Genomic DNA, 27518 nt, shown 5'->3' with positions numbered 1-27518 from the left:
AACTTAAAACCGACAGTAAAACATTGAGCCGTCTATGCTCGTTGATGACTCTGGCATTCTTTTTATTGGGTAGAAATAAAGAGAAGTGACCCAGACCGCACAGCATCAATTGTCAGAGTTCTGTTCCTCGAGGATTTTCATTCGGCACTTGTTATGAGCCCCTGCAAATGGAATCAGACTTCATGGCTCTTCTGGCACTGCAAAAGGGAAGATTAATTAAACTTAGTTACAAATGAAGCAATGCCCTCTGCCTTTGTGGAGTTTGTTGGTAAAAAAACTCTATGGTAGCAGTGCTTCCTGACACTACTGAAGTGACTTAGCAGCAGCAGCAGTGCTTTCTGGTGGTCCAGTGGCTAAAAATCTGTGCTCCCAATGCAGGGAGCCCTGGGTTCAATCCCTGGTCAGGGCACTAGATACCATATGTCACAACTAAAATTTCCTCATGTGGCAACTATGACCCAGTGCAGCCAAATCAATTAATTTTTTTTTTAAAGAAAGAAATGAAAAAAGTGACTTGACCTTTCTTGAGCTTTTGCAAGAAGCTGAAGTTATCACTCCTGTCATCTAACCTTATATTAATACCTATTTGCCAAAGATGTTTTCTTTGGCTTGTTGTTTCTATGGGCTTCACAGGATTATAAGATCTAATTATGGGGTACAGAGAAGGAAGGGGAAAAGCCTACCCCTCATCTTCTGTTTGTTCCTGATGCTGATGTGCTCATACTCAGTCATGTGTGACTTTTTGTGACCGCATGGACTGTAGCCTGCCAGGCTCCTCTGTCCATAGCATTCTCCAGACAAGAATCCTGGAGTAGGTTGCCATCTCCTCCTCTAAGTGCTCTTCCAGACCCAGGGATCGAACCCATGTCTCTTTCGTCTCCTGCATTAGCAGGCAGAATTTTTTTTTTTTTCTTTTTACCACTAGCAGCATCTGGGAAGCCCTCGTTATAGCCAGTGGCTCCTGGCTGTCCAAGTCCTCTCCCTGGAGGTCACTCCTGGAGCTGTGGCATTTCCAGGATTTTCCCCAGATTATCACAGAGAGCACTGACTCCTTAGATTCAGGACATTGGCAGTGTCATAAAAAGAAGCCCTCCCTGCCAGGCCCCCTTTGCTCCTCTGGTTGATAGAATCACAGTAAATACAACTCTCCTTATGCAGATTAAATGGTTCCTGCTGCTTTCTCTGCTTTGGTCTGTTTGTCACCAAATTAAATTCTTACATTGGAAAGATTCAGAAGCCTACAGGTAGCTTGGTTCAGCAAATAATGAGGAAATCAAACTGAAAATCAACATACTTCAGTGCTTGTTATATGAACTCATTCCCTGGAAGCTATGGAGCAAGAGTTAGCATATACAATTTATTCAAAGATTTTTAAGTTTCAGTTTGTAGTACCTGGTCTTAAACTGTGCCTAGAGCAGGTCTCAGTAATTATAAGCTGGATGAACAGATGAATTCTGAAAAGCCCCAAAGAATTTTGCCATGGAGATCTTAAAGGCTTGCATACTTTACCTCCTGAAGACACTCACACTCAAGTTACATTCATTAAAAAAAAAATGTCTTAAAATGTTTCTTTAACAGCTTTATGGAGCTATAATCTACATATCATAATATTCACCCATTTAAGTACATTATCATTGATGTAGCATTTATTCTTGACCCAACTTTTGTTATAATGAAAGGAAGGATCAGTGTTTCTCTGATTGATCTGTAGGGGAAACTAAGGAGGGTCAAGATCATTATCAAGGGCTTCCTGATGGCTCAGTGGTAAAGAATCTGCCTGCCAATGCAGAAGACATGTGTTCGATCCCTGGACAGGTAAGATTCCACATGCCACAGAGCAACTGAGCCCCTGCACCACAACTGCTGAGCCTGTACTCTGGAGCCTGGAAGCCACAAATACTGAAGCTCTACCACCTAAAGCCCATGCTGCACAGCAAGAGGAGCCACTGCAATGAGAAGCCCAAGCACCACAAGGAAGAGTAGCCCCTGCTTACCGCATGCAGCAAGGAAGACCCAGCACAGCCAAAAATAAATAAACAAAATTATATTTTAAAAGATTATTATCAAAGCTGTAATCCACTAGGATCCCAGAGCACAGTGCTTTCAGGTAAATCCCTTTTGTCTCAGAACCCTCTGGGCTGCTTTTCCCTCTTGGAAACCTGGGCCTCTGGCAGGAGAGCTCCCCCTACTCTCAAGTTGTGGGATGAAAGATTGGCTGTGGTCTTAGTGAATGGAGGCCCTATTCCTACAGACACACTTGAGAGTTCTTATCTGAAGAGCCTAAAGGATCTCAATCAGGAGTGTTTAAAGTGCAGATTCCTGGGTTCCACCTCTAAATTCCTGGCTCAAGATTGCTGACTTGGGCCCAAGGAGACTGTATTTTATTTATTTATTTTAATTGGAGGTTAATTACTTTACAATATTGTATTGGTTTTGCCATACATCAACATGAATCTGCCACAGGTATACACGTGTTCCCCATCCTGAACCCCCCTCCCTCCTCCTTCCCTATACCATCCCTCTGGGTCGTCCCAGTGCACCAGCCCCAAGCATCCAGTAACATGCATCAAAACTGGACTGGTGATTCATTTCATATATGATATTATACATGTTTCAATGCCATTCTCCCAAATCATCTCACCCTCTCCCTCTCCCACAGAGTCCAAAAGTCTGTTCTATACATCTGTGTCTCTTTTGCTGTCTTGCATACAGGGTTATTGTTCCCATCTTTCTAAATTCCATATATATGTGTTAGTATACTGTATTGGTGTTCTTCTTTCTGGCTTACTTCACTCTGTATAATTGGCTCCAGTTTCATCCACCTCATTAGAACTGATTCAAATGTATTCTTTTTAATGGCTGAGTAATACTCCATTGTGTATATGTACCACAGCTTTCTTATCCATTCATCTGCTGATGGACATCTAGGTTGCTTCCATGTCCTGGCTATTATAAACAGTGCTGCGATGAACATTGGGGTACATGTGTCTCTTTCAATTCTGGTTTCCTTGGTGTGTTTGCCCAGCAGTGGGATTGCTGGGTCATATGGCAGTTCTTTTTCCAGTTTTTTAATGAATCTCCACACTGTTCTCCATAGTAGGTGTACTAGTTTGCATTCCCACCAACAGTGTAAGAGGGTTCCCTTTTCTCTACACACTTTCCAGCATTTATTGATTGTAGACTTTTCGATCACAGCCATTCTGACTGGCGTGAAGTGGTACCTCATTGTGGTTTTCACTTGCATTTCTCTGATAATGAGTGGTGTTGAGCATCTTTTCATGTGTTTGTTAGCCATCTGTATGTCTTCTTTGGAGAAATGTCTATTTAGTTCTTTGGCCCATTTTTTGATTGGTTCGTTTATTTTTTCTGGAATTGAGCTGCAGGAGTTGCTTGTATATTTTTGAGATTAGTTGTTTGTCAGTTGCTTCATTTGCTATTATTTTTTCCCATTCTGAAGGCTGTCTTTTCACCTTGCTTATAGTTTTCTTTGTTGTGCAGAAGCTTTTAATTTTAATTAGGTCCCATTTGTTTATTTTTGCTTTTACTTCCAGTATTCTGGGAGGTGGATCATAGAGGATCCTGCTGTGGTTTATGTCGGAGAGTGTTTTGCCTATGTTCTCCTCTAAGAGTTTTATAGTTTCTGCTCTTACATTTAGATCTTTAATCCATTTGAGTTTATCTTTGTGTGCAGTGTTAGAAAGTGATCTAGTTTCATTCTTTTACAAGTGGTTGACCAGTTATCCCAGCGACACTTGTTAAAGAGATTGTCTTTACTCCATTGTATATTCTTGCCTCCTTTGTCAAAGATAAGGTGTCCATAGGTGTGTGGATTTATCTCTGGGCTTTATATTTTGTTCCATTGATCTATATTTCTGTCTTTGTGCCAGTACCATACTGTCTTGATGACTGGCTTTGTAGTAGAGCCTGAAGTCAGGCAAGTTGATTCCTCCAGTTCCATTCTTCTTTCTCAAGATTGCTTTGGCTAGTCGAGGTTTTTTGTATTTCCATACAAATTGTGAAATTATTTGTTCTAGCTCTGTGAAAAGTACCATTGGTATCTTGATAGGGATTGCATTGAATCTATAGATTGCTTTGGGTAGTATACTCATTTTCACTATATTGATTCTTCCAATCCATGAACATGATATTATTTCTCCATCTATTAGTGACCACAATGCAGTAAGATTAGATTTCAATTACAGGAGAAAAACTATTAAAAATCCCAACATATGGAGGCTGAACAACACGCTGCTGAATAACCAATAAATCACAGAAGAAATAAAAAAATAAATCAAAATATGCATAGAAACGAATGAAAATGAAAACACAACAACTCAAAACCCGTGGGACACTGTAAAAGCAGTGCTAAGGGGAAAGTTCATAGCAATACAGGCATACCTCAAGAAACAAGAAAAAAGTCAAATAAATAACCTAACTCTACACCTAAAGCAACTAGAAAAGGAAGAAATGGAGAACCCCAGAGTTAGTAGAAGGAAAGAAATCTTAAAAATTAGGGCAGAAATAAATGCAAAAGAAACAAAAGAGAAAAGAAAAGAAACAAAAGAGACCATAGCAAAAATCAACAAAGCCAAAATCTGGTTCTTTGAAATGATAAATAAAATTGACAAACCATTAGCCAGACTCATCAAGAAACAAAGGAGAAAAATCAAATCAATAAAATTAGAAATGAAAATGGAGAGATCACAACAGACAACACAGAAAGACAAAGGATCATAAGAGACTACTATCAGCAATTATATGCCAATAAAATGGACAATGTGGTAGAAATGGACAAATTCTTAGAAAAGTACAACTTTCCAAAACTGAACCAGGAAGAAATAGAAAATCTTAACAGACCCATCACAAGCACGGAAATTAAAACTGTAATCAGAAATCTTCCAGCAAACAAAAGCCCAGGTCCAGACAGCTTCACAGCTGAATTCTACCAAAAATTTCAAGAAGAACTAACACCTATCCTACTCAAACTCTTTCAGAAAATTGCAGAGGAAGGTAAACTTCCAAACTCATTCTATGAGGCCACCATCACCCTAATACCAAAACCTGACAAAGATGCCACAAAAAAAGAAAACTACAGGCCAATATCACTGATGAACATAGATGCAAAAATCCTTAGCAAAATTCTAACAATCAGAATCCAACAACACATTAAAAAGATCATACACTATGACCAAGTGGGCTTTATTCCAGGGATGCAAAGATTCTTCAATATCCGCAAATTAATCAATGTAATACACCACATTAACAAATTGAAAAATAAAAGCCATATGATTATCTCCATAGATGCAGAAAAAGCCTTTGACAAAATTCAACATCCATTTATGATAAAAACTCTCCAGAAAGCAGGAATAGAAGGAACATACCTCAACATAATAAAGCTATATATGACAAACCCGCAGCAAACATTATCCTCAATGGTGAAAAATTGAAAGCATTTCCCCTAAAGTCAGGAACAAGACAAGGGTGCCCACTTTCACCACTACTATTCAACATAGTTTTGGAAGTTTTGGCCACAGCAATCAGAGCAGAAAAATAAAAAGAATGCAAATTGGAAAAGAAGTAAAACTCTCACTGTTTGCAGATGACATGATCCTCTACATAGAAAACCCTAAAGACTCCACCAGAAAATTACTAGAGCTAATCAATAAATATAGTAAAGTTGCAGAATATAAAATCAACACACAGAAATCCCTTGCATTCTTATACACTAATAATGAGAAAATAGAAAGAGAAATTAAGGAAACAATTCCATTCACCATTGCAACAAAAAGAATAAAATACTTAGAAATATATCTACCTAAAGAAACTAAAGATCTATATATAGAAAACTATAAAACACTGGTAAGAGACGGTATTTTAAACAAGACCCCAAGAGGATTCAAGTATTGGTGGTCCCAGAGAATCCTGAGTGTCCCTTGAACAGCAAGGAAATCAAACCAGTCAATCCTAAGGGAAATCAACTGTGAATATTCACTGGAAGAATTAATGCTGAAGCTCCAGTACTTTGGCCACCTGATGTGAAGAGCCAACTGATTGGAAAAGACCCTGCTGCTGGGAAAGATTGAGGGCAAGAGGAGAAGAGGGCAGCAGAGGGTGAGATGGTTAGATAGTATCACTGACTCAGTGGACATGAATTTAAGCAAACTCAGGGAGATAATGGAGGATAGAGGAGCCCGGTGTGCTAGGGTGCATAGGGTTGCAAAAAGTTGGACATGATTTAGCAACTCAACAACAACAACAGAGACTATTTTATTCTGAGACTATTTTGAGAGACACTGAATGAAATTATAGCAACATCAGAATGGTTATGTGTTGAAAATGTTGATTCCATTGATCTAAGCAGATCTAATTTTATCTACCTAACATGGCCCTTCTGGGGCATCTAATTAAATACACATTTACACACAGGCATGAAAGAAAAGTCAAGCTAACATGGATACATACGGAAAAGTAAATTAAATACATATAGTTTTCTTGTGAAAATAATTTTTTTAGAATGATGCCATATCTTATTCAAGTGTGTCTTGAAAATATTAGCTGAGCCTAGGTCCCTGCTAGGAAATGAATAGAAGGAAAATTCAAGCCTCTGAAATTAAAAAAAAAAAAAAATCCAGTGACTGTGAGTCTCCAGCCCCCTGAGTTAAGGCAGGACTTCCTAGGAATAATTAGCTTTGAAAAACACAGTTGAAATAGAAGTTGAAGACCACTAGCTGATGAGCCTACTTTGTGTATTTATGTATTCTGCCGGGTCTTTGCATTGAACTTTCTGCCTAGGAAAAATGTGCTTTTCTTTTTTTGTCCCAGCCTCCCCTTTTCTCACAGAGCTCCTGCCATGCCAAGAGAGATATGAAAAAGGCCAAGTGATCTGATGTTGAAGCTGGAAGAAATATCTCCCTTCCAGTGACCTTCTGAGATAATGAGCAGATATGGTTTTCTAATATAAAAGAAATAAATCAATAGACCTTTCAGGGAGCCGGGGCCATAACAGTGGAGTCCAAGACCATCAATTGCAAAAGCAAAGGGCAGAGGCACTTTTCCCTGTAGATCAGTGTTAGACTACAACAAGGCAGTAGACACTCCCCAGAGCCAGGGAGGGGCTAAAAGAGAGCCTCTTCCTCCTCCTCCCCCACCCTAGGAGAAAACTTACACCACCACAGAACGTTTCTCTAGCTGTTATTTTCTGTTGATTGAGCTAAAACATAGTTTTGAGAGACAGGTTGCACACATTGCAGGCAGATTCTTTACCATCAGAGCCATCAGGGAAGTCCTGTTTTCTTTAGCTTATTTTTAGTGTTTTGCTATGAATTCTTCGTTAGACACAGAGGCATATCGGTGTCATTTGAAAGTCTTCCTGTTGATCTGTAGAGCTCTTCTCCTCTGCTCCAGGTTTTTGCCTGCAACCGTTGGTCCCTCTGCAGAGGCATGTTTAGGGACAGAGCTACCAAGTGTCAAGGGCCTTGTAGGTCACTGGGGGCATCTCTGTCCTAGAACTATTGCTACACACAGGGTAGCAAATGGTTGTTATTTACATAGCATTATAATATGCCAACAAGAACAAAGGATGATCTATGTTCAATTTAGGAACGATGTCTGGTGTTTTAAGAATCATCACATAGATAATTTTGATAATACAACTGCTGTTTACTGATATCTAGGTGTTAGACATAGTATCACCAACTCAATGGACATGAATTCGAGCAAACTCTGGGAGACAGTGAGGGACAGAGCATCCTGGTTTTTACAGTCTATGGGGTTGCAAAGAGTTAGACACTACTTAGCAATTGAACAGGGTTTCCCTGGTGGCTCAGACTTTAAAGAATCTGCCTTCAGTGGGGGAGACCAGGGTTCAATCCCTGAGTTAGATAGATCCCCTGAAGAAGGGAATGGGTACCCACTCCAATATTCTTGCCAGGAGAATTCCATGAACAGAGGAGCCTGGCTACAGTCCATGGAGTCACAAAGAGTTGGACGCGACTGAGTGACTAACACTTTTTAGCAATTGAACAGCAATGAAACATCTTTCTAAATATATGAATCCTTAAGGAGGGTTTGTTGTTAGACCCATCATACAAATGGTGTTATAGAGGCTCTGTACGTTTCAATGACCTGAACTGTGTAACACAAATGGAAGATATTAAGTGAAGCATATTTTATTTAGGGCTGTATGACCCAAAGTCTATTCTTTTAAGCATCGTTCTCTGCACAGGAAGAGACATCAATAAATGGTCTATAGAAGGAGCTTTGAAGAATCAGAAACTATCCTTCCGAGGAAGCTCAGCCATTTCTGGACCTTTTGTAGACGACCATTTGGATGGATAACTTGTTCCAAGTGAGAGGGCACAGAAAGCTTAGTATTTTCACGTAAATACTAGGGTCCTTGTCAGAGTTCAGAAATTGTACTTGATTCCCCTTTTCCCTTCTACCCATTTTATCTTAGCAAAAATTGTATGTATACATATATCCCTATTTTGGGGCTTCCTTCCCATTTAGGTCATCACAGAGCATTGAGTAGAGTTCCCTCTGCTATACAGGAGGTCATTGTTGAGTTGTCTATTTTATACATGCCTGCAGGCAAGCTAAGCACTTTAGTCATGTTCAACTCTGCAACCCCATGGATTGTAGCTCACCATACCCCTCTGTCCATGGGATTTCCCAGGCAAGAGTACTGGAGTGGGTTGCCATTTCCTTCTCCAGGGGATCTTCCTGGCCCAAAGATCAAACCCACATCTCTTATATCTCCCCTTCACTACCAGGTGGATTCTTACCACTAGCACCACCTGAGAAGCCCATTTTTATATATGGTAATGTATATATGCCAGTCCTAACCTCCCAGTGCATCCCATCCCCTCCAGACTTGTATTTAAATATTATTTTTATAAGTGAGATTACACATGTTTTCTTGTTAATATGGTAGACATATATCTTGGAATGATGCCTTAAAATCAGTTAGAAACAATAGCTTAAAAAAAAAAAACAAATCATAAACACAGGCTTACACAGATTTCCTCAAATAAAACTGTTGTTTTAATTACAGGTCCTATAATTTTGCACATGTTTATTTCACATTAAAAACTGATATTTGATTTATGGACCACTCTTACATATTTATCTGTAATAATCTTCCTTAAGCAACACATTATTACCTTGGTTCAATATGTGATATGTGGAATAAATTAACTTTCATCTCATCCTATTCTGTGAATCACACTTCCATCCCAGTGGCCTGACTTAGTGAGGAGTTAATGTACCATAGGTGGACATTCTGGAACCTTCTCCAATCTCTGTGTATGGCATTGCCATAATGGAAACCAAAAAGCTAAATGAAGCCTTCAGAGTTTTAAGTAGTTATTGCATTAACTCAGACCTCTGGTCCCATCAACTTATCTATTTCAGTTTTCCTGGGTTTCTGCTTATCCATCTTTCCAGTCTCATTGGAACCAGTATGTGTAGCCTGTGGATTTGTGGTTTGCTGGCTGCTGAAGCAAAACAGATGTGTTTCTGAAATACATCTTCATCTGTCTAGGTTTTTAGGACAAAGTCATTCATCTTGTGTCTGGTAAGAGGGATCTCTAGGCGTTTCCCCGGGTAATGGGTCTGATTCACATGATGTGATGAAAGGAGAGGTAGATGGATTCTTCACTTATCACTACCTTGCAGGATCCCATGGTCTAGGGAGAAGGAAGAGTTTAGCACCCTAAGTCCTCCTCCCAGTTTCAGGACTCAGAGACCGGGCATAAAGCGTCCCTATGCCCTCTTTACTGCTAATGCAGGAGACATAAGACTCTTGGCCTCAATCCCTGGATTGGGAAGATCCCCTGGAGAAGGGCATGGCAACCCACTCCAGTATTCTTGCCTGGAGAATCCCATGAACAGAGAAGCCTGGTGGGCTATAGTTCATAGGGTCATGAAGAGTCAGACACAACTGAGCTGACTTAGCATGCATGTGTGCGTGCGCGCGTGCACACACACACACACACACACACACACACACAAAGTCTGACATTAAGGGTGACAGCTTTATCCACCCTCCAAGGAACAGATACACTAGGAACTACATTCAGAGAGAAAGAAAATGAGATGAAACCAAACTCTGTAGTCCAACCCTTTTGTGTTTTATGAGGAGTGGCTATTTAGGGGCTATTTTTTTCAGTGACTGCATTTCTCAACCGAACATCAAGGACAAATGATTTAGATAAGGGACAGCAAATTGGCAGAATTAATGGACCAGAATATTGTAATATTCCATACAAAATTTTGCAGTATTCACACATAAAATCTCCTAAGCATGGAATAACCAATCTATCTTTCCTTCTTTCCTCTCTCTCTCCCCTTCTTCTTCCTTCCTTTCTTTCCTTCAGCCCTTCCAAAATCAAGGCACTGTTTACAAGAGACTATCCTATCTGCTTCTCCCTGACAACTCCTTCCTTGTATTTAAAAAAAAAATTTAATTAAAATTTTTTCCTGCACCATGTGTGTCTCTTGCTTAGACTCAGGTCTCCCTGTATCTTGGTTTTGTCAAGGGGTTTACTTGTTCTCTGTGACCAGGCAGATGTAAACAACTTGAGAGAAAGGACTTCTGTCTTCCTCCTGCTCCTGTGCTCTACACTGTAAGTTCTTACTAAAATCTTGTTGAGAATCTTACTAAGCATGCTGTTGTTCACTTCAACACAAGGGAGACTTCATCATAAAAATGGCATCACAACTTTACCTTTAGCAGAGCAATATCTATCACACTAAATTATGATGCATTCAAATTTTATTAGCTATCTTTAAATATAATGTAATGTTTCATGTCTATGCAGATTTAAACCCTATTATTTTTTTAATGAGTTCAACAGCTTGAAGAGGACATTTGTCTTTGAGGGGAATTTGTGTTTATTTCAACTTAGAGAAGCCACCTTAATTAATAATCCCATCTATTTTTTTTCACATATGTGTGGCATCATTGACACTACGGACATGAGTTTGAGCAAGCTCTGGGAGATCGTGAAGGACAGGGAAGCCTGGCGTGCTGTATAGTTCATGGAGCTGCAGAGTCAGATGTGACTTAGTGACTCAACAACAGCAAATGCTAGCTTCCACAGTTAGATTGCAAGATCCTTGAGGGAAAAATCCCACAAATCACATGTTTTTTGAAGTCCCAGGGCTCCAAGGAATGTAAGTGATGCTCAAACAATGTCTATTTGTTAATGGTACTGTCACCGGGTATGTGCTGAGGTCTGGGTTTCCTCTTTACTCTGTAGTGGCTCAAGGATGGAGGGATCTCTGTGGGCACTAGCAGAAAGAAGGCATGCATTTCAACTCTCTCGTGTCCATTCTTGGGTCCAAAGGGCTCCTCCTTGAGCTTCCTGCAGGGCTTTGATGTCCACACCCTTCCCAATGAATGCCCGTGCATCCTGAAGGTCATCCTCCACTCCGATGTTCGATTGTGGCCATGCAGTTTTATTGCTCCTGATAGCACTAATATCGCTGCATAAAGTGGTTTCTTTGTTCTCATCCTTTTATCCTCCCAGCAGTGCTGACCTTTCCATTTGCCCATTTTGCAAGTTCCATCAAAAAATCCAATCCATCCTTGTTTTTGCCTGGCCGTGATGACCCTCCCTCCTTCCCCTTCTCTCCCCTCATTCTTAGATCCTTTTTGTCCCTCTTTCAGCCTTTTGATTTTATTTTCTTTGCCACGGCTCATTTGGAGCCTTCCTAGCACAAAGAGAAGAAGCCTAGGACACTAAGTTTGAGATTTATCAGAAACCTTTCACTGCAAAATGATGGCATGGGGAATTGTATCATCCATGTACTTGAGGATGAGGCAGAGGACTGGGAGAATACTTATGTGTGGATGGATTTTCATACTCGTGTCTGCTATAAGAAGACAAAAGCAAAAAAGAAAAGGAGGGAGAAAGATAAGGAAAGGCGAATGAAAGTGAGGATGGATAACTTAAGGTTTTGAGCTGTCTCTCTAGGAAATTTAGAAGCTGGTTCTTCCTGTCCCTGTGCAAAATAGAATGACAACATTCAATAAGCCATAAAGTGAGAAATGCAGAAAATTCTATCCTGTGTTTCAAGTCCAGATCATCATCATGGCTGAGGATCAGCAAACTGGTAGCACAGAGAATCTCTGAGAAAACAAGCCTTTTCTTTTGGATTTATTTTTTGCTTTTGGACACATGTCATGTGGGCCTCACTTGACCAGGGATTAAGCCCCTTGCCTTGGAAGCACATATGGATCCCTAGGGAAGTCCATCCTTGGGGTCTGGAGTGAGCAAAGATTATAGGAAAATGAGGCAAGAAAGGTTACAATCCTGGAACAAATAGAGTTTCCTGCCTTCTCCAATTCCTACGTGGCTCAGTAGTAAAGAATCTGCCTGCCAATGCGGGAGATGCGAGTCTGATCCTTGAGCCAGGAAGATCCCCGGGAATAGGAAATGGCAACCCACTCCAGGACTCTTGCCTGGAAAATTCCGTGGATAGATGAATCTGGTGGGTTACTGTCCATGAGGTCATGAAGAGCTGGACAGAAGTGAGTGACTGAACATGTATGCATGCCTTCTTCAAGGGGCAGGAGGCACCAATGCCATTCCTTAAATATCTTTTCTTTTTTGCAGCAGTAAACTACCGTTCATTTTGTATTGGCTCCCAAATTGCCCTCTTTGGGTGTTCTTCCCAGATTGGCTGTCCTCCCCTCTGTACCCAGATATACTTACTTGCTCATTTGTCTTAGTTTTGTGTGCAAGTCAACTTCTTCTCTCACGCCTCTGTTTCTTTTCACGCTTTCCCACCTGGCTGTTGAAGGTGAACGAGCTTTGCTTGATTTTACCTTTCTAGCTCTCATCTCCACACAGCCACTGCTGGACTCTGTGTGGTATGTGCTGGCTTTTCACTGTTGATTGACTTCTGTCCAGCATGGAACTTCTTGCTTCACCCAAACTAAGGAGGTGAGAGGCGGTAAGGGAGAGAAGAATGTACCAAGACTATCAGGCAGTCCTCACACACACGGACTTGTTTCCTAAGCGATGTCCCCTAAAATAAGATGTCCATTAAAGTGACAATGAAAGATGCCCAGAGACTGGGATTTCCTGCACTGTTTAGCCCAGAGTCCAGTTGCTTTGGATATTATGCTGCTGTTTCTCTTGGGAGCAACATATCCTCCAAGGGCACCTGGACACATACTGATGATGGTAGGGTCAATTGTAAATTTTCATGAAGACTGGAGGGCTGAATGGACAAAATTAGCTTTCAATGCCTGATTCTAGGAAGGACAGATGCCCTCAAATATGCAATTAAAAGTATATTTCATCTCATACAATGTGATGTGTCCTCCACAAAATTCCATTAATTCCCTATTTTAAAAATGCACGCACATAAAAGAAGGCTGCATAGCCATTGTCTCACAAAATTTCCAGGCTCCAGGTAGTGCTCAGATGTTCAGTCGTGTCCAACTCTTTGTGATCCCATGGACTGTAGCCCACCAGGCTCCTCTGTCCATGGGATTCTCCAGTCAAGAATACTGGAGTGGGTTGCCATTCCCTCCTCCAGGGAATCTTCCCAATGCAGAGAATGAAACTGAGTCTCTTGTATCTCCTGCATTGGCAGGCAGATTCTTTACCACTAGCACCACCTTGGAAGCCCCCAGGCTCCAGGTAAGTGTTGCTCTGAAATCTTCTAATCCCTTTTCCAGAGTCCATTCATTCTCCCATGTACTTTCTCGGGCAACCCTTACGTGTGAGCATAGGCGATTTGGTTGTTAGTAAGATGGATAAAGCCCCTGGCCCTCTAGACTTTTGTCCAGGTGAGAGATGTGGACTAGACAGAAATCCAGCTCTTCCATGTTATGAGTGTTTCAAGAAAGGAAGTGTGGGATTCTATGGGAAGGTGTGGAAAGGATTTGAGCTGGATTAGGGTAGTCAGGGAAGACTTTCCTGAAGAAGTACTTCCGAAATGGAGATGTGAGGATGAACAGGAGATCAGAAGTGAGAGAGGGAGGGCATAGGGTGGTGTCTGCACATGGAAGAGCCCTGAAGGCGGCAGCTGAAGCAACACACTTGAACATGTGAGGCTGATTGATCCGAGAAGCCTTCAGGAAGAGCTCCTCCATATATATGGCTGGATCTCGGCGGACAGGCAGATGAAGGCAATGCGGGACAGATAGGCTGAGCCTATCTTATAAGTAATGAGGTCAGACTTTATAAAGAGGGCAATTGAAGTCCTTAGGGCTTTAAAAACAAGGACCCTGGCAATTCAGATACATCCTCTGTCCATAGTTTGGCCCATAATGAGTGGATTAAAGTTGAATCCAGTTCAGTTCTCCTATCTTTTTTCTCCCCATCCTCCACTCATTCCACATGGAGCTAATTATGCCACAGCAGCTTCCAGAGTGCTGTGCCTTATCTTGGGTTTTGAAATTTGTTCATTAGGCCAAGAATTTATTGATAACTATTAACAGCATAAGATTTGCCCTGCGTTTATAAATTCAGATCCTCTCTGGATGCCTAGGCAAATTTATTCATGAATAACCTTAGATGCTGTCTCCTGAGACTGCATAGAGAAAGCATCATGTTATTTTCAGATTTCTCATGTAAGCTTGCTCGTGCAGTTCTTACTCAATCTCAGCAACCAGAGTTTCTCCATGTTCTTTCACTTTATTCTTGTAGCAGGGCTACAGGTGAGATGAATGGGTAGGATTGGTATTTTCTTTCCCACAGTTAAGGGAATAGATCACTTCCTTAGCTATCAGCTTAAAGGCTCTACTAGGGACTAGTTGTTTGTTGTTTAGTTAAGTCCTGTCTGACTCTTTGCAACCCCACACACTGTAGCCACTAGGCTCCTCTGTCCATGGGATTTTCCAGGCAAGAATACTGGAGTGGGTCACCATTCCCTTCTCCAGGGCATCTTCCCAACCCAGGGATGGAACCCTCATCTCCTGCTCTGGCAGGAAAGTGCTATACCGTTGAGCCACCAGGGAAGCCCACGCTATGAGCTGGAAGAGTGACCTATTTAATAGTGAACCACTATTAGAGTGAAATGCGGTTTCCACGGCCATTTCTTTTGATCCCCTCAATGACACTCTTTGGAAGGATTTGCCAACTCTGATTTTATGAAGAAGAAACCAAGGCTCTGTGCGGTTAAGTGACTGTCCAGTGTTCACACTGCTGCAGGAAGGGGCCTGAGAGTGGGCTCTTGTCTAACACTCAGAAATGAATTGTCCAAGGAGACATACACGCTAACAAAGAAAGAAACTTTATTAAGAAAGGTGCCCTGGGTGGAGAGTAGGAAGGTAAAGGAACCCAGGAGAACTGCTCTGCCCTGTGGCTCTCAGTCTCAGGTTTTATGGGGATGGGTTTAGTTTGCAGATTGTCTTTGTCCAATCACTCTGACTCAGGGTCCTTCCTGGTCATGCATGCATTGCTCAGCCAAGATGGTTCCATCGAGAAGGATTCTGGGAGGTTGGTAGGACATGTGGACTGGTGTTTACTTCTGGTTGGTGGTGGCCCATTAGTTCCATGTTCCTCATCAGGACCTCCTGTCATAATCCAACTGGTGCAAATGGTTCCTGTGGTCCCTGGCCAGAGTGGGCAGTTTTGGTCAGTAGTTCCCCTAACATCATAGCTCTGAAATGCCCTTGGAAAACCGGAAATAAAACGGATGTGTTTGGTCTCAATGACAAATGATCTTGTCTCTCCATACTTTTTTGGGTCATTATCACTGTTCCTGAAGGTTGTCTTGGCGATGTCCCTCTGGTCCCTTGGGCTTCCTATTTGTTTCCCTCCAGTCTCCTTATCTGGTCCATCATGCCTCGATAAACTCATTTGTAGTTTCTAGTCTTGAGCCGCTAGCACTTCTGCCATTGAGGGCTCTTTGCTCTTATAAGATAGTGTCGCAGGAAATAATCGCAGATCTGAATTTCGGAAACCTGTGTTCTCTTCCTGACTCTGACCTTGCGCAATGTAAGATGAATGATTCTGGGCATTTCATTCCACTTTGTGGAGGCTTTCATGGCCCCATCTCTGATGCAGAGATTAGCATTCTACTTCTTTACTTAAAATGAAGGGAGATCTTAAGACAGGCAGCCATCAGGGCTTTTGAAGTACTATTTCTGTATTTATTTTGACTTCAAGTCAGTATCCTCATGACTTCCAAGTGTTCTTATGATTAAAAACAAAAACTAAGCTATGGCCTTGAAGGCCCTTCATGGTCCACACCCCTGCACATCCCCAACCTCATTTGATATCCCTAGACCGTTTATTTCTTGTACCCCATTTTTACTGGCTTCCGTTTGTTTCTTAAAATACTGCAAGCTTCCTCCTGCTGAAAGGTTTTTCTCATAGTCTCTCTTTGCCCTGATACCTCTTACCACCCTCTAGTTAACATCTACTCATTCCTTTTGTCACAACCAATGAGCACTTCCTCAAGGGAGCACTTCCTAGCCCCTAGAATAGCCTTGGCTACTGTGTGCTCTCACAGTACCATGTATCATTCCTCTGTAGCAGTGGTCAGTCGTGCCTGCTAAGTTGCTTCACTTGTGTCCAACTCTTTGCAACTCTGTGGACTGTAGCCCACCAGGATCCTCTGACCATGGGATTCTCCAGGCAAGAATGCTGGAGTGCATTGCCATGCCCTCCTCCAGGAGATCTTCCCAACCCAGGGATCGAACCCATGTCTCTTATGTATTCTGCTTTGGGAGGTGGAGTCTTTACCACTAGTGCCGCCTGGGAAGCCCTAACAGTGGCAATAGTTATTTGCATTTAGCGTTGTGATTAACTGATTGATGTCTATCTCATTCATTGGATCATAAACCCGATGATGGAGACCAAATTTGCTTTTGTGAATTCTTGTAATCTCGGTAACTGGCATTTAGGTGCTCAGTGGTACCTGCTGAAGTTGGAATGAGTGCTCTGAACTACAGTATGGGCGATTCAGTTGCCCTTGAATTGTCCTGGTCCTGCCATCAAGGATCCACTTTTTTTGTTTTGTTTTTGTTGTAGTTTTTTATTGAAATATAGTTGCTCAATAATGTGTTAATTTCTGCTGTACAACAAAGTGTATCAGCTATGTACATATACATATGTCCCCTCCCTCTCGAACCCCCTCGCTGCTCCCCCTACAATTCTACCCATCTGGATCATCACAGAGCACCGAGCTGAACCTATGCTACACAGCAGCTTCTTGCTAGTTATCTATTTTATACATGGTAGTGTATATATGTCACTCAATCTCCCAATTTACTCCACCCCTATGTCCCCTACTGTGTCCACACACCCATTCTCTCTGTCTGCCCTATGTCACAGGGCACACATGGAATCAAGGACCCACTTTTGATAGAATTTAAACTAATATTTCATAAGACCAAAGAGTATGGTCAGATTTTATATAGATTTCTATGAATTAAGGGAGTTTTAAATTGTATGTTTAGGTTCAGATCAATTCAAAACTCTGTATTTCATCCAAAATATTGCAGAATTCTTGTTTAGTTCATACTTTCTAAATACTATAGGATTGATTTATGTTTATTAAAGTCAGTTGGCTAGTGGAACGTGACCATTACAGGAGAAAGCATGTAGTATATGGTGGCTATAAGTGTAGGTTCTAGCATCAGACCTCTTCAGATCAAATACTGCATAGTCATAGGTGACCTTGAGTAAATTATTTAGTTTCCTTCTGTTTTCTTGCTCGTAAAATACAAAAAAAAAAAAATAGCAACTTCCATCTAAAATTGATAAGAATAAAATAAAAAATAATTTTTGCAAACTGCATAGCATAGCCCTGGACATAAAGTAAGGATCCAGTGAGTATTAGGTCTTACATAATTAAGGGATTAAAGTAGTATATTATTAAATTATTAAGGAAATAATAAATATTCATTGATGTGCTTTTGTATTTTTTGAAAACCACAGGCCCTATATTTTTGCAATACTTCCAGTAGAAAGTCATGATTTTCGATGACTTCTAGAGACATTCATTGAAAATATCCGTACAGAACCTTGAAAGACGTTAACATCTTTGACAGAAAACAAGGAAGTCAGTTCTTTTAGGGAAGAAAAGATCTTGATGACTCCACTTTCTTTTTGATGATCCTCACATGCTTCTAATTTCTCTTTGCCCACCATGGGAACATTTTTCGTCATCACTTTTTAAAATCACAAACACTCCCACATCTTGTCTGGGTTCTTATGGTAACCTTATACCTTTTCTTAAAGTGGTGAAGGCAGGTATTCTGACATTTGGAAAAATGAGGTTCATGGTAATTTTTAGACTCAAATAGCAGCAGCAGGTTTCCATCTTTAGGAACTGTAGGAACCCTCCCTCCCTTATGTCTGGGACAAGGTAATGACTTCAGTGGAGTAATGGCTTTGCCATTCATAAACTTTATCCCACCGATGACTACCTACCTCCTTAGTGGTCTTTGTATTATGCTATTTTGTCTTTTTAGTATTAAGAGCAGGAGGCCCCAGTTGTTCTTCACATTTGATCATTTTTTCTTCTTCAACTAGAAGAAAATGAGAAGCAGGGGCAGGTTACTCTCATGGCTAAATTGTTCCTGCTAATAAAACTACAGGAGCTGTACATTAGGATGTCTTCCATAAATCAGCCTTGGGGAGAATTAGGTTCTGAGAGATGGAGGAATGATGTTTAATCATCACTTGTAGGAAATCATTAGCTGCACACCCTCATTCCGCTACTTGCCCATTCATCATTCACCAATCGCTAGTTTTCCCCCAGACCATTAACATTTCTCAACGACTTTCTAAATGCAGAGAAAAACTGCAGAAGGGGTGAAGGATGGGGGGACATTATGGAAACACACAACTGAGAGATGTCTCTGCTGCTTGCCTCCTGCTTCCGTGAATGTAAATAGACCAATGTAAGAGCAAAATGATCTATACCTTGGCCAGCCAGATGCTGCCGCAAGAGCTAAGGAAGATTTTGCCTCCTGTCTGCCTCTTCCCTCTGTACAAATAAATAACCCAGACGCTGTTCCTTTGGCTTTGTGGAAGACAGCTCTGTCTTTTCTTTGTTACCATAACCTCATGATGGTCAAGGCAAATGAAGAGATTAACTGGGTGGTAGATGAGTGCCAGCTTGGGCAATTAATTGGATCTCCCTAAATTTGCTTTCCCCAGCCTAGAGATAGTCATAACTGAAGAAGCTGTTGTTTGTATGTGAGCTATGCTGACATACTCACTATATTGTGTCTGACTGTTTACAACACCATGGGCTGCAGTTCACCAGGCTTCCCTGCCCTTTACCATCTCCTGGACTTTGCTCAAACTCGTATCCATTGAGAGTACTGAGATTTTTTTATCCTAGATAAATAGAAGCAGGAAATGTTGCTAATAATTTGTGCTCAACAAATCAGAGATATTAAAAAAATATAAAAAATGCTCATTTTATTGAAAAGTACATATTTAAAGAAGATGGGAAAAGAGATGAAATGGAAGTCTAAGAGCAATTTCTAGGAGGTCTATAGGACTTTGGGCTTCCCTGGTGGCTCAGATGGTTAAGTGTCTGCCTGCAGTGTGGGAGACCCAGGTTTGATCCCTGGGTCAGGAAGATCCCCTGGAGGAGGAAATGGCAACCCACTCCAGTACTCTTGCCTGGAAAATTCCATGGACGGAGGAGCCTGGTAGGCTACAGCCCATGGGGTTGCAAAGAGTCGGACACGACTGAGCGACTTCCCTCCCTCCTCCCTCCCCCCCTCCCCTCCTATAGGGCTTTAGAGATTATAGTCCCTGCTGCTTCAGATTATCTTATTTCTAAGGCCATAGGGTTCCTTTTTTGCTGATGGAGGTAAATGCCCAATGCAACTCTTAGCTTTATAGACCAGGATTTTTGTCACTTGTCAGGAGATGGATCAAAAATGGAATGAAGTGAGGGAAAGATTATTTTCCATGGGTAGGAAATGAACAGACAAAGGTTGGGGGGTGTGAATGTGAACACATGTGACAAAGCGTGTCTGATGGGGAGAGGCAGAGGGAAACAGAGAAGTTGGTGTGCTTAGATGGTCTCTCTGAGGAACAAGAAAGTGGGTTCAATTAGAAAGTTAATCCAGTTGCCACTGCTTGGGGCTATTGAGCCTTGCAATAGACCTGCTTCCAGAAACAAACCAAGGGTTGAAATGGAGAGAGATAAAGGCAGAAAGAAACAAAATAGCTGTACAGGTAGGTAGAGGATGATAAAATATGAGCTATATATGGGTGCAGTCATATGTGGTAAAAGTTTATTAATGCATATATATGGAATCTGGAAAAATGGTACTGATGAACCCATTTGCAGGGCAGGAATAGAGACACAGATAGAGAAGATGGACTTGTGGACACAGCAGATGAAGGGGAGAGTGGGAGAAACTGGGAGAATGGCACTGACATGAATACACTACCATGAGTAAACAGAAAGCTAAAGGGAAGCTGCCGTATAGGGAGCCCAGCTCTATGCCCTGTGATGACCCAGATGAGTGGGATGGGGTACAGGTGGGAGGGAAGTACGAGAGGAGGGGATATATGTATAAATATAGCTGATTCACTTCACTGTACAGCAGAAACTAATACAACATTGTAAAGCAATTATACTGCAGTTTAAAAATGAAAATCTCTGGTGGTGGGTTTAAGGAAGGGCATTAACTTTCTTCTTTTTTATTCAGTTTCTCAAACATTCTGTGTTGATCACATTGTGCATGCATGCTAAGTCACTTCAGTCATGTCCAACTCCTTATGACCCCAAGGACACCAGGCTCCTCTGTCCATGGGATTCTCCAGGCAAGAATGCTGGAGTGGGTTGCCATTTCCCTTCCAGGGGATCTTCCCAGCTCAGGGATCGAACCTGCATCTCCAGCATTGGCTGGTAGATTCTTTACCACTAGTGCCACCTGGAAACCCATTGATCACTTTACTTTTAAAAAAGCATTCACTGAAAAAATATATATCTCTTGAAATGTAAAAATAAAATAAAAACACCATAATACAGAAACATGTTGTTGCATGTGGGGTTACCCAAGGAGTAAGATAGAGATAGAATGTGGTCATTGGCTGAAATATTTAACTGAGTGTGTCTAATGCTCTGTTTGTGTGTGTGTGTATTTGGGTAACAAGGATCTGACACAAGTATGTAAGCTGTTAACATGTATTAAATTTATAAAATGAGAAAGTACATGGGTCCCTGTTATTAATCCTTCATACTTTTTGTATATTTAAGTTACCTTTTAGTATTAAAAAATTAAAAATAAACATTTTTTATAATTAGCAAGAATGCTGATAATAGTGTTATAGATTTGATCATCTACTCTGTGGATACTTCATTTTCTAACATAATTTTATTAAGGTCACTTTGCCTCAGTGGCTGAGGTCATTAAGAATAATGAAATTTCTAATTCATTTTGATCAGGAAATTTTTTTTTTTTTAACATCTTGCATGTGAAGAGTAGAGTGTCTTTCTAATGTTAATTTGGACCAACTTTGAGCTGTGTAGATGTAGATTATACAGAAAACACCTGATTGTTCAATCTGCACTCTGATGAACCTATTTCCAGACAATGAGGAAGAGCACAGAACATCTGTAATCAGTTCCTCTAGATGGCTTTGCTTCCCCAAGAGCTGCTCCAATTACAGGTGGGAAGGTAGGAAGATGGTGGACTTGTGTTGTTAGGAAAAACTAGAGTACTAAGAAATGTGGACAGACCCATAGGGTGTGCGTTTTGATGGGAATGGCCTTGAATCTGTTCTGCCCATACCATGATGCGGACCCACATTAGGATGGCATGTGTGGTGTTCTATCTTTGAAAAGGACACAGGTCCAGAGCGGGAAAGCCCTTGGCTTGTGTTATTTTTCCTTTTTTTTCCTTTAAGGGTTTTTTTCTGATGTGGACAATTTTTAGATTCGTCATTGAATTTGCTACAATATTTCTTCTGTTTTATATTTTGTTGTTGTTGTTTTTGGCCACAAGACATATGAAACCTTAATCCCTGACCAGGGATCGAACTCGCACCCCCTACATTGGAAGTTTTAACCACTGGACTGCTAGGGAAGTCCCTTGCTGTTTTTACTGATAGTTGGGACTCTCTCCTGTTCCCTTTCATGATTGTCCTTAAAATAAATCTTTTTTTTTAAACACATGATTACTGTGTTCTTAGTGACCATGCGCTGTGACAGACACAGGGACACAGTCAATCCAGGCGGTTTCATCGGGGCCCTCACAGTCACGTGAGAAAGAGAAGCAGGTGACAGACAACTTCGGTCCCAACTTGGTGAGCTCTGTTGTTGAAGACACTCAGTGTGCTAGGGCGGGGCAGGAAGGGTACCCAGGTTACACCCGGTGGGTCAGAGAAAACATCCTGGAGAAAGTAGCACCTTTTATTTTATTGGCTAAATAAGAAAGATGATGGAGTGTGAAGGTTAGGGCTCTCCAGAAATTTGAATCAATAGGATATATAGAGATCTATTGTGTGTGAGTGTGCTCACTCAGCCATGTCCAACTCTTTACGACCCTGTGGACTGTAACCCACCAGGCTCCTCTGTCCATGGAATTTTCCAGGCAAGAATACTGGAATTGGTTGCCCTTTCCTACTCCAGAGAATCTTTCCAACCCAAGGGTTGAGCCCACATCTCTTGAGTCCCCTGCACTGGCAGGCAGAATCTTTACCACTGCACCACCTAGAAGTCTATTGGGTTGGCCAAAAAGTTTGAGTTTTTCCATAACATATGGCATACAGTTAAGTCCCATACATATGAATGTTCACTCGTTTCAAACTTTCAAAGGTGCCAATGTATGTTCTATCAGATGTGAGTTCTATCAGGAGGGCAAATCACAGCTTGCCCTCTGTCTCCTGTTGCTGACGACCTTTCAGCTCTACCGTCTCCCACCTCCTCTCCCTCCTCCTTCAGGCAGGAACTCTTCTGGCCTGTTCACTCAATGCCAGCCCCTGTGTGCCACGTGTTGTACCGTACTACTGTACTTTTCAAGGTACTGTACTGCAAGATGAAGAATACTTTATTTTTTGTGTTTATGTATTATTTATGTGAACAGTATTATAAACCAGTTACAGCACAGTACCATATAGCTGACGGTGTTAGTTAAGTATCTTGGCTCAAGCCATTATGGAAGCCAAGATATCCCACCAACTCCAAGCTGGAGACCCAGGAAAGCTGGTGGTATAATTTGGTCTGAGTCCAAGGGCCTGAGAATCAGGAGTACTGATGCTTGATGGCAAGACGAGATGATGTCTTACCTCAAGCAAAAAGGACAAATTCACCCTTCCTTCATCTTCTTGTTCTTCCAGCCCTCAAAGGATTGGAGGGTACCCCACCTGCACTGGTGAGGATGAACTTCACTTGGTCCCCCATTCAAATGCTTTGCTCTTTGTGAAACACTCTCATAGGCACAACTAGAAATGATGTTCTTTTACCAGCTATGTGGGCAGGCTTCCTAGATGGCTTAATGATAAAGAATCCACCTGGCAATTCAGGAGATGCAGGAGACTTGGGTTCAATCCCTGGGTCACAAAGATCCCCTGGAGGAGGAAACCGCAATCCACTCCAGTATTCTTGCCTGGGACATCCCATGGACAGAGGAGCCTGGTGGGCTACAGTCCATGGGGTCACAAAGAGTCAGACACGACTGAGCATGCATGCATGCAGCCATCTGGGCATCCCTTAGCCTAGCCTACTTCACATACAAAATTAACCCGAATGAGCATATTTCACAGTACTTTCAAATACCTGGAGCTGTAAGGGGCTGAGGTATGGTTGATAATGTTTAGTCGTTAAGTCATGTCCAACTTTTGAGGTTTGGCAGAAAGTATTGAAGTACAGACTATAGTCATGGCATGATATTGAAACATTTTGAGGTGGTAATGACTAGACTTCTGCTTTAAAAATAGAATCCTTCTTCTAGTATAGATGCTTCCCTATTGGAGGATGAGGCTGAAGACAAAAATATACTTGTGGCTAGGAGGTAAATTATAACCAAGGAAGCAATAAAACGTAAATTAAGCAGAATTATAGGGATCTTACAAGACCTTCTGGCTTCAGAGTGCTCTCAGTAGACTGAACTAGATAGAGTCACTAGGTTGTTTGGAAGAAAGGAAGAGTACAACCTAGCTTGTTATCGTTGCTGTTGTTCAGTTGCAAGTTGTGTCCAACTCTTTGTGACCCCATGCACCATGTAGCCTGCCAGGTTCCTCTGTCTGTGGAGTTCTCCAGGCAAGAATACAGGAGTGGTTTGCCATTTCCTTCTCCAGGGGATCTTCCCATACTAGGGATCAAACCTGGGAAGCCCACAACCTAGGTTAAAGTAGTTCTAGCACTCTCCCTTCATAAGGGTCCTTTCCAAAGAGTCATTTCTAAGGAGAAAGGGGCATCAGAGGCTAAGGTGGTTAGATATCATCACTGACTCAATGGACATAAATCTGAGCAAACTCCAGGAGATAATAGAGGACAGACAAGCCTGACACATGAGATCGCAAAGATTTGGACACAACTTAGTGGCTGAACAACTTCTAGCTCTCTAATACCCAGGTTTGTTATAATATCTCATAATAGTAATAATCACAACCACAACCAATACGTACTGAGTTCTTTCTATGTGCCAAGCATTATTCTAAGAGTTCATGTGTTTTTTCTCACTTAACTCTCACAACAACCCAATAAAATAGCTTGCAGTTCTCTCATTTAAGAGACAAAGCCCAGAGAGATTAAATAATTTTACCAGGATCACAAGGCTAGCTGATGAGTGTAGCCAGGGGTTAAACCCAGGCAGTCTGCCCCCAGAAACCCTACGCTTACTCCCATGCTATCCCACTTTCTATATCAAAACCATTTTGTGTTTCCACTTTCAAAGTAATTCCACTATTTTTGCTTGTTTGATTGTTTATATGTTACTTGAAATATGTTTTCTTTAGACCAGACACTGATCTTTTGATGAAGATGATATAACCTGATGATTTTGTACATTTAACGCTGACTCCTTGACAAGTTGATAATTGATGTCATCATTAAACTCATTGGTAATGAAATTATTTCATTTAACATTTTTATTTCATTCTAGACCCATCAATTATAAGAGATACAAAATGTATATGAAAAGATAGATGGGCATAAAAAATGTTTCTAGTATAGAAGAACAAGTCATAGTGATTTATATTTCAGTGTGGAGATTCTCTTATTCATCCATCCATCCATTCGTTTGTCAAGTATCTATTGAGTGCTAACTCTATGCTGGATGTTGCTAATGTACTGGGGATATAAAGTCAAAAAGACATGGTCCTAACCCTCCAAGATGTCTCAGTCAGCCAGGCCTAATCAAATTCCTATTTCTGCTGCTGTCTATAAAGTGAGAAGGCAATGAGAATAAGGAAGGCTTCCCAGCAAAAGCTCTATTTAGTGAAGTCAAGAAACAAAATTAAGTCAAATGTCAGAGATGATTAGAATTTTTAAAAATAATCTTTTTTTCTTAAGATTTTTTATGAATGTGGACCATATTAAGAATCTTTATGGAATTTATTAAAGTATTGTTTGTGTTTTCCTTTTTGGTTTTTGGCCACAAGGCATGTGGAATCTTAGCTCCCAAACCAGGGATGGAACCTGCGCCTCTGGCATTGAAATGTGAAGTCTTAACCACTGGATCCGGGGAAGTGATAATAATCTTTTTTTTCTTTTTAAAGAAAAACCCTAGCAAGAGTATCTCAACACATACATGCACACACACACAAAACTGCTCTGAGAATCTACTGCCAAACTAAAGAGCCCCTTTTAAAAATCTAGCTGGATAGACAAGAGGAAAAGCAAAAAATGATAACCCAGACATTATGATTTGGGGTAAATTAGTAGAAAGGTCTATATTAAAATTTAACTAGAAAATTTATGTTGCATTAAAAAGTAATTGTATTTAAGAATTAATGAAAAAGTATCCAGTTGTGTCTAATGCTTACTTCGCTGAGCAATTGTTTGAAGTATTATTTTTTAAACATTATTAGCAATAGATGAAGTTCCAGTTGCTAAATATGTTTTGTAAGAGTGCTTTACTGTGCAGAGATGAGCCCTGCAAAATTAAGGGAAATAGATAGTTGCAGTTTAACCTCTGGCCATCAAATGCCTCAGCAAGGCAAACATTCTGACAAGGCAGAGAGGAGACACATGGACTGTTCAGCCTTTGTCTTATGTGATTATATACTATTCTAAATCAAGTAAAGCTACACTAAGATAGCTTCCACCCCCTCTTTGCTTCTTTGTATTCCTCTTACTGTGGCTCAGATGGTAAAGAATCAGCTTGCAATGTGGAAGACCCAGGTTCAATCCCTGGGTCAGGAAGATCCCCCTGGAGAAGGGAATGGTAACCCACTCCACTATTCTTGCCTGGAGAATTCCATGGATAGCAGGGTCTGGTGAGGTACAGTTCATGGGTTTGCTAAGAGTCAGACAAGTCTGAGCAACTGACACACACACACACACACACACACACACACACACATTCCTCATACTATAAGAACCTTAGCCTGCTTTTTGCAATTATTAGATTACCTAAACAAATGCAGAGGAGACTTCTTGCCAAAAGTACAATTTGAAGTTCAGAGCATAGCAAATATTCCAGAGTCAAATGGACACAGAATCCCTATCTTGAAAGAAATAATAGAGCATTTGTTGAGCTCCAAATGGGTTTCCCTGGTGGCTCAGCTGGTAAAGAATCTGCCTGCAATGCAGGAGACCTGGGTTTAATCCCTGGGTTTGGGAAGATTCCCTGGAGAAGGCTACCCACTCCAGTATTCTAACTTGGAGAATTCCAAGGGGTTGCAAAGAGTTGGACATGAGTGAGTGACTTTCACTGTTGAGCTCACAGTGTTTTGTGGACTCATTTGACTTACAGTTCTCATTGACTTGTCATGAATTTATTAACGTTCCCATTTTAGAGTTGAGAAAATTGAGTCTTGCCTCTGAGGTTTCTCCCCAAGTTCACACAGTCCATCAGAAGTAAGAATAGAAGTTTTAGAGTAAGATTCTCTGATGTACAACTGGGGGCTATTTCTTATTCTTGATGTACTTACTAGTAGTTTTCTGAAAAATCTTCCACTATCACTCTGATGACATAAGAGGCCAAAGTTGAGAAGTCAGGCAGACTTGTGTTCCATTCAAATGTGAGATCTTGCAGAAATCAACTCAATGGTAGGAAACATACAGACCTCTTCTTCCCCTTGCCAGAGAATATTTACTTATATTCTAGAGTGAAAATTCAATTTAACCCTTCCCCCTATACCCTGCCCAACTCCAACCTTGTCTTTCTCTCTGAAGTTTAGGGTAGACAATCTATGAACAGCGCTACTTTCAGGGTGCTCAGCTACAATATACCCACTGCATGTGCTGGAACCATGAAGCCCTCACTGGATCTGGGGATTGGGCACCTGGAATTGTTATAACATATTTCTCTGGCAGCTGCTTTTGCTGTGAGTAATAATCTGTCTTTATCTTTGACCAGGAGGTCTCATGTTAACTGGTAAGTAGGTTACAATCCCATGTGTGTGCTC

The sequence above is a fragment of the Oryx dammah genome, unplaced genomic scaffold (assembly GCF_014754425.2).
Source record: "Oryx dammah isolate SB20612 unplaced genomic scaffold, SCBI_Odam_1.1 HiC_scaffold_16, whole genome shotgun sequence".
NCBI lineage: Eukaryota > Metazoa > Chordata > Mammalia > Artiodactyla > Bovidae > Oryx > Oryx dammah.
This window is presented reverse-complemented; position numbering follows the sequence as displayed.